Here is an 8785-nt window from a genome sequence, read left to right on the forward strand (position 1 = left end):
GTTAGAGACACAGATTAATTTAGGAAAACTCATATACATTCAAAGGAGAATGTGAGCCATCTCAGGGAGGAGACACAGGAACTCCTGTCCCAACGGCTCTGATTCTGCCCATCAGCAGGAACAGGGGGCTTTTAAAGAGGTGACTCAAAGGCTATATTCCATGTGTTCTCTGCTGAAGTTGCAATTCTCTTGTTAATTTGGGAGATAGTCATTTCTGAGATCTTCTGATGCCATCCCCAAAGAAGAGAGGAAGAGAAAGATACATGTCCATTTTTTTAAAAGAGTTTAACCTTTATTTTATTTATCTATTTATTTTTTAAGGTAGTGCTGAGCATTGAACCCAGGGCCTCGCGCGTGCTAGGCAATGCCTAGTGCTCCACCACTGAGTCATAACCCCAGCCCCGAAACATGTCCATTTCAAAAATCAGTTGCAGTAGCAGAGCAGCAAGGGTTATAGTCAAAGCACAAAGTGGACATTGCTACAAAACCTGGGAACCAACACTGTGGCATGCACGATAGGCATTGTGGGCAAGGCACCGATTCTGTCCATCACCCCCGTTTCGCATAAGCCACTCTAGCAAAACTCCTGCCAAAGGCGAACAAAGAACTCAGAAACACACAAGACCCGCTCTGAGTTCTTGGACAGGTATCTTTGTCATGTCCCCTCCGTCCCCGCCCAGCGCATCGTCCTCCACTAACGTCTCTGAACTACTTCTTTGTCTTGGTGAGTTCCTCTCTCTGCCCAGGCACTAGCCGTTACCCAAGTCCCACCACACGCAACACCCAGATCACATACTGTGCTTTACACAAATGTAAGACAGCCGCAGGGTGACAGGCTGAGCCAAGAGCACAGGCAGAAAGGTGAATGCGGTCAGTCACCACCGGGGTCAGACAAGGGTTTCGGTGAACCGGTTCTAGCAAAGCAGAGGGGCAGACAGCTCGCAGCAGCTTCGGTTTCTTCAGGGTCAGCTTGGAGTGGGTCATGAGTGGCCACCACGGGCAGGGAATAACCACGCTGTGCTGATGCTCCGTGGGACAGGAGATCACCAGCTTGTTGCTGTGGTGATTCTCCTGGGCAAGGCTCATGATGAGTGACTAGGTGACAGGGTCAGTTGCCATGTCCAGTTGTTACCGTTGGGAAGTCCAGTTGAAGTCTAGGTACTTGGCATCCCCAACAAAGAAATGAGCGAGACACACAGAAGTAACTGAGAGTACAGGCTTATCGAAGGCGAAGACAGCACCCTGTTGGCAGAACCCAGTTGGCAGAGTGTGTGAGAGGCTAAGGGCCCCAAGACCCCGAAATTAGGGTCTCATATCCTAAACTGTGGGGAGGTCTCTTCCTGATACGGACCTGTTTGAAGACCGTACCCATTTTCTCCCACTGGTTACTTTATGATACCTGATAGAATAGTTTCCAATCCACACCCCCACTGTTAACTTTAGAACAGCTAATTAGCATACTGCCCACTTCACCCCCATTGGTCATTTTAAAATTTTACCCTGTGGCAAGGGTTGTCATGGTGGTAAGTCCTCAGGGGCGGGAGTTGTCATGGTGATGTAAAGCAGTCATGGTGACATAAGACACTGTAAACAGGGACAGGATTAGTCTCCTTGTCTTGTCCTCCAGCGGCTTCTTTCTAACACCCTGTGCGGGCCATCGTGGTGTCCCTGAACTCCTACTGACACAGGGGACTCTGGGGGCTCTCCTGTCATGGTCTTAGGCAAGGGACTGCATCTGGTGCAGCTGATGTCTCCCATGCCTGGTGCTCCGGTATGATTTGGGATGTCCGTGTACTCCTAGACTTAGTTTGACAAGTTGACACAGGTTTTTATCAATTCATGCCTTCTGGTCGTGCTGGGCGGAGGGTGACTGTCCACTGGTACCAACGTGCCTGGAGTCATTCTGTGAGAAGCACAGGATACAGTATTGAGTTGTAAAACTGGGATGTGAGAAAAGCAGCAGGAGGGAGAGAGAATGGGAAGTCACCAGCAGTTAGGGCCTGAGTGACAGGTCACACCTTGACCAACAGGAGGCGAGGGGGAGGGGCCAGCCCCCCCCCCCCCCAGCAGCAGAGAGGCACTACCTGCTGCCAACACGCACTCAGTCCCGAGGGGCCTTCCTGCCACCAGAGAACACGGAGGTGGGACCGCCAAAGGTCCAGGTCTCTCAACAGCCCCTAGGAGACAGTCAGGCCTAGGTGCCATTCTGGAAGACTGTGCACCCTGAGGACTCAGCCAACGAGCAACCGGGCAGGGGCTCTGGTGGGCCTGCTGGCCCAGACGCCAGATCCTGCAAGACCAGAGGCAGGAGCCACGCTTCTCTGCACCTGCGGTCGCTCAGCCCATTCTTCAGCTTGGGACAGGGGAGCTGTGTCTCACGATTCTACCTTGGTGCCTGTACCTGCAACGCTGCAGGGTGGCAGACCACTGCTTTACCCAGGGGAGTAACTCAGCAGCCTGCTCTGCACGCGGGCCCGCGGAGTAACGCAGCAGGGCACAGCCCGCTCGGCAGCACACCTGGAAGGGGGTCACTGCACCCGGCTTGCTCCTTGTAAGTATTTATAAGAGTTTTAAAAATAATAAAGGACTAGGAGTGCAGCTCAGTGGCAGTGTGATAGTTGGACTCTCCAGGGGAGAGAAAAGAGGCGCAGAGGATGGAGACCCAGATCTGCAAGCCTAACCAGCCAGGCTGTCCCTGTAGTGAGATCAACAAAACCTCCACCATAGCTTCCACAGATCCCCTAGAACAAAACCCACCACTCGCTAATTAAGTGGTCCTGGGGATTGAACCCAGGGACACTGAACTACGTCCCCAGCCCCTTCTATCTCGAGCCAGGGTCTTGCCTCAGCCTCCCAGGTCACTGAGATCACATGCCAGTACTGAAACATAATTGATTTAAATTAATTTAAACATCTCCAAAGACTTAAATGATGTGCCCACAAAAGATTTAGGGTTAGATGGCTTAACCAAAGAAAGACATTCTGAACCCCAAATATCACATTGTCTTGACTTTTAAAGCGCTTACCTGAGAACTTGCACATTTCTTTCCAAGAAAATCACTTATGTGATCAGAAATATTCAGCCCAGGGGCTCAGCCTTGGGCCCATGGCTTGTATTCTGAGAGGCAAGGGTAGCCCACCCTCTGCTTCTGCCGGCTGTACAAACTTGCTGTCCTAAAATAATAAGGGTCCCTCAGTCACTGTGTTTCCTTCAGCTGGAATCACTAGCCCATTTCTTTTGTACCCTTTCAGAAATGTTCAAAGCATATACAATTGAAGGTTTATTGAAAGTCTATCCAAGAAATCTCCATGAGAAAATCAGGTTATCCAGCCTAATTAAACAGCTCTGTAAGGCTGATCTATTGTCTGAACACCATAATTACAGTATAAACCTGTGCAAACCAGAAATGAAATATTCTTGCCCATCAGAAACAACTAAATGAGCCACATCCCAGCTTATTCCCAGCAGAGGTGCAACAGAGCACCTGTAAAGTTAAAAGCCCCAGCTGGGAGCCGTGGTGCCTGTCTGTAATCCCAGGGACTCAGGAGACTCAGGCAGGCAGATCACAAGTTCAAGGACAGCCTCAGCAACATATTACGGTCCTGTCTCAAAATAAAATATAAAAAGGGCTGGGGACCTTGTTCAGTGATTAAGTCCCCCTGGGTTGAATGCCTGCTACAAAAAAAAAAAAAAAAAAAAAAAAAAAAAAAAAAATTAAAAGCCCCAGTCTACCCAATGTCCTGATAAAGTTTTTCTGCAACTGAGCTTCCTCTTGCTGAGAATGGGAAATGAGGCACTGGCTCCAAAGCCTGGGCGGGTGCCTGCCAAGGTGGAAGAGCTGTAGTGTCACGTGTTCCAGTCTGGCCCTACCTCCCCACGTCTACGAGTTGTGTTTCCTGCCTTTGGTCCCACAGGACCCTCCTTTCTTCTTATAAAAGCGGTTTGTGCCGCTGAGCTACTGTGGGATGGAGATTTGAGGCAGGAAAGGTCCCCTCTACCTTCCTCAGAACTGCTTATTTGGGGAGGGTACCTGGAATTGAACCTAGGGGCGCTTAGCCACATCTCCGGCCCTTTTTAAAAATGTTTTATTTACAGACAGGTTCTCCCTAATTTACTGTGTCTGACCTTGAACTTGAGATCCTCCTGCCTCAGCCTCTGGAGAGGCTGCGGTTACAGACATGCGCTGCTGGGTCTGGCCAGGGCTGGCTATGCATAAACCTATTTTCTTGCACCGACCTCTGTCTCCGGAGTTTTGTAGTTCAGCCTAAGAAGTAAAAGCTGTGATTCTGGTAACAGGAGTAGCTCGTTCTCTCTCTTTTTTTATTTTTTTATTTCAATCCTGGGGATTGAACCAGGACTAGGTGTCCTAGGCGAGCACTCTACTGCTGAGCTACGTGCTCAGTCTCAAGGGTGACAAGACATTTTTTCAAGGTGTCCATAAACACAGTTTTATTGGAAAGCGGCCACACTCATTTGTGCATTTTGTTTTATGTGTTGTCTTAGGGCTTCAAGGTGCTACACAGGAGCCGGTTCCTCCAGGCAAACCCCCACCTCCCACCTGCCTGGACGTAGATTTCAGTTTGGTTTTTCCCTCCCGCTTTAACAAGTTTCTTCTGTCGCTCTGCAAAGCTGGCTTGGGATAAAAGCCAATTTCTACTAAATTGACTGAGTATGTCAGGAGCAGCGAACATTCCAGCCTAGCCTCTTTTTCCCGGGGGCGGGTCAGCGGGGGTACCCGTGCCCTCTGGCGGCACGATGTCTGGCAGTCACTCAAGGCAGGGTAACTGCCCAATCTGAGGCACTGTCCGCAGGGCGTGTCCTGCGTAGGGAGGGGACAATGTCTACTGAGTTATTCTCCAGCTTTCAGCTCCTCTAGAATCGGCCAGATATCAGAGGGGCTTGGAAAGGAGCTTCGCGACTCCATCACTTGGTGACTGCCTGCCTGCCTGGGTTTGTTTGACTATTGATTGATTGATGCATGCCTGCTTTTACTTACTTAGGACAGGGGGGCTCCTCAGCAGTCCCCAGGGAGTGGTCAGCTCTCCCGCTCCCAACTGCTGGGATTGCTTCTGAGGCTTTTCCCTTGTAGTACTTCTCAAACTTTTTGGTTCCAAACCTGTTTGCACATCTTAAAATTACTGAGAACCCAAGGAGCTTACATTTATGTGGGTTAAATGTATCAATATTTACTTTGTCAGGAATTTAATTTTTGAAATATTTATTTAAAAAAATTTTTTTCTGGTACTGGGGATTGAACCCAGAGGCGTTTTACCACTGAGCTACATCTCTTCCAGCCCTTTTTATTTTTTATTTGGAGACAGGATCTCACCAAGTTGCCAAAGTGGGATCTGAATTTGTGATCCTCCTGCCTCAGCTCCCTAGTCACTGAGATTACACATGAGTGCTACCATGCCTGACTTTAAATTCATCTAAAAATAGCACTATGGCCAGCGTGGTGGCACACACCTATAATTCCAAACAGCTTGGAAGGCTGAGGAAGGAGGATCATAAGTTCAAGGCTAACCTCAGCAAGTTAATGAGGCCCTAAGCAGCCTAGCAAGACCTTGTCTCAAAAATAAATAAATAAATAAAAAGGGCTGGGTATGTGGCTCAGTGGTTAAGCACTGCTGGGTTCAATCCCTGGCATAGATGCGCATGCACACACAAATAGCATTAGAGCTGGGGGCGTAGCTCAGTGGTAGAGCATGTATTGAGGATGTGCAAGACACTAGGCTCTATTCCTGAGCACAAAAACAAGACAAATAAGTAAATTAAAATAGTAATAACAACATCAGGCTTGGGGGTCTAGCTCTAGTCTCACAAAGCTTCTACAAGCAGTGTGTGGCAAAATCCTGTTCTGGATGAGGTATCACACAGATTCACTGTGGATAAGGAGAGGTGCTTGATCCCAGGGTCCTGGGGTCACGCTGCCCCGAGCCGGACTTGTTTCCTCGAGACCGTATGCACATGGAGGGCAGGCAGAGCATATTGGTCCACTCTGTAGGTCGCTAAATTGTAGTTCCTGCCGTTACCCAATTTTCATCTGGGGAATGTGATCAAATATTTTTGGTAGATTGACTGATAGAGGGAGCTATTGGCCAATGCTAGCCTACAAATATAATGCTGAGATGAAGGACTTCTCATTTCAGAGGACGAAAGGAATAGATGTAGGCAAAACCGTGTCTGCAGGGACGTGTCCCTGCACTCGCTAACATCTCCCTGTTTCTTGCAGTACTGAGGATTGAACCCAGGGATGCTCTACCACCGAGACACATCCCTAACCCAACCCCCCTGGTCCCCCCACTGCCTTTTTTTTTTTTTTTGAGACAGAGTCTCACTAAATCACTGAGGATTTCATGAAATTGCTGGGGCTGACCTTGAACTTGTGATCCTTCTGCCTCAGCCTCCTCACTTGCTGGGATCATGGGCCTGCGTTGCTGCACCCAGCTAGCGTCTGCTTCTTAAACAGGACTGCCTAGAAAGCAAGGCTCAGGTCAGACATTCTTCTTTAAGAGAGCGAGTCATGAAAAAGAGTTTGCATTTGTTTAAGAAGTGGGAAAGAATTCACAATATCCAGAAAGTGGAAGGGTCCTCAGACCCCCAGGGCGAGGGGGCCGTGGAAACTCAGCGTGGCCCGTGGGGGTTCTTGACTTCCAACACTGAACAGAATTTCAGGGCATGTTGAAAGCAAGCAAAGATTTATCAGACAGCAAAGCAAAGGCATGCACACCCAAAGGTTAGGCGCAGATGCTCCCCACCTTTAGGGAAAATGGGGACACACCTAGGGTTCATCTTTTTGAATGTTTATAGGAGTTTCCCGAAAAGAAAAGTGCTGGTTCCCAGGCAAGTCTTTGTGAAAATCAAACCTCACTTCAATCATTTGGTACTTGAGGTTCAGAATATTTCTCCGAGTTAAGCAGTCTAGCCGTAAATCAGTCGTGGGCACGTTCTGTAGGTCTTCGAATCTGCTGACATTTCAATTGTGTTTTTGTTCTAGTAGATCTGGTACAAACATTCGCTGGAGGTTTGGGTCATCCAACTAAAGAGACGAACATGACTGATCATGGTCAGAGATCTGGGCCTCCATCAGTAAGGGGCTCTTTCTCCCCAAGAGCCCACCTCAGAAGTGAACCGAAGGTCCATTGAGAGAGGAAGGTATAAGCAAAATTTAATCTATGTATACAGTGGAATATTATTCAGCTTTAAAAAAGGGACATTCTGACCTAGGCACACCATGGATGAGTCCTGAAGATACCATGCTATGTGAAATAAGTCAGTCGCAAAGGGACAGACGCCATTGAGTCCACTTATAGATGGCACCCAGAGTAGCCGAACACAGAGAAGGAGAGCAGAGTGACAGTTGCGGGTCTGAGGGACGGGAGGGAAGGTGACTGTTCAATTGGTATGAAAAAGTTCCAGAAATCAGTTGCACAACTATGTGAGTATAATCCCCATATGCTTAACACGATTAAGATGGTAAATTTTATATTATGTTTATCTTACCAGAATTTAAGTAAACAAGAAATAGTCATCCCAGGAGAATCACAAATGCAAGGTCAGTCTGGGTGATTTAGCAAGACCCTGTCTCAAAATAAAAAAATAAAAAAGGGCGATAGCTTAGTGGTAAGAAGTTTGCCTGGCATGTGTGAGCTCCTGGGTTCCATCCCCAGAACCAAGGTTGAGGGTGGGTGTTGCAGCGAAAGAAACAGGAAAGAAGGTAAGAGTGAATTTCTTTAAGTTAGGTCTGCTGATGTCACCTTTTTTTTTGGCAAGTCTGTGAATTGAATCCAGGGGTGTTCTCCTACTGAACTACACCCCAGCCTTATCTTTTACAAAGGTCTTGCTAAATTGCTTAGGGCCTTACTGAATTGCTGAGGCTGGCCTTGAACTTTGATCCTCCTGCCAGAGTCTCCCAAGGAGGTGGGATTACAGGTGTGTGCAACCACACCCAATGATCTCACCTTTTCTTTCCTATACAATTTAATTGCACCATTGCTTATTGTTTTGGTTTGGATCTGGATTGTCCAGCAGAGGTTCACATGTTGAAAGCTTTGTCCCCAAGACAGCAAAGTTCAGAGATAAGCTTTTAAGAAATGATCAGATCATGAGGACTCTAACCTCATCAGTGGATCGATTCATTGATAGATTCATAATTTTAATGGACTAAGGGGAGGCGGTGGGAACTGTAGAAGGTGGGACATAATTCAAGGGTGTGGGTTATGGGGGTGTGCTTGTAAGGACTATATTGTGCACATCTCTGTCTCTTTCTGCACTTCAGTTGCTACAATATGAGGCAGGCAGCTTTGCTCCACCACATGTTTCTGCCGGGAAGTTCTGCCTCACCACAGGCCTCCAAACAATGGAGCCAGCCAACCATAGACTGAAACCTTTGAAACCATGAGCCAAAATAAACCTTTCCTCCCTTAAGTTGATCTTTTCAGGTACTTTGACACAGCTACAGAAAGCTAAGACATTTATTGAGCACCTTCTATGTATTGTGTGCTCCCAGAAATAAAGATAGATCAGTTTAACAGTGCCTGTTCTCAAGGAGGAGAGGGTTGGATAAAATGCATGTGTGAACTAAAGAGATGTGCTAACAGGAGGAAATGGGTCTTGGAGAAGGTGATTCTTGAACTGGAACTTAAGGACAACAGAATTTCTTCTGAGCTAAGTGTTTCTGGGAGCTGTATGAACACAAAGAGACCAACTAGTTTCCTGCATTTCTGGTCACTTAAAGCTTAAAATCATGTTTGAGAAGTTGGTGCAGATTATTGGTCCAACTTC

This window comes from Sciurus carolinensis, chromosome 6, assembly GCF_902686445.1.
Source record: "Sciurus carolinensis chromosome 6, mSciCar1.2, whole genome shotgun sequence".
NCBI classification, from domain to species: domain Eukaryota; kingdom Metazoa; phylum Chordata; class Mammalia; order Rodentia; family Sciuridae; genus Sciurus; species Sciurus carolinensis.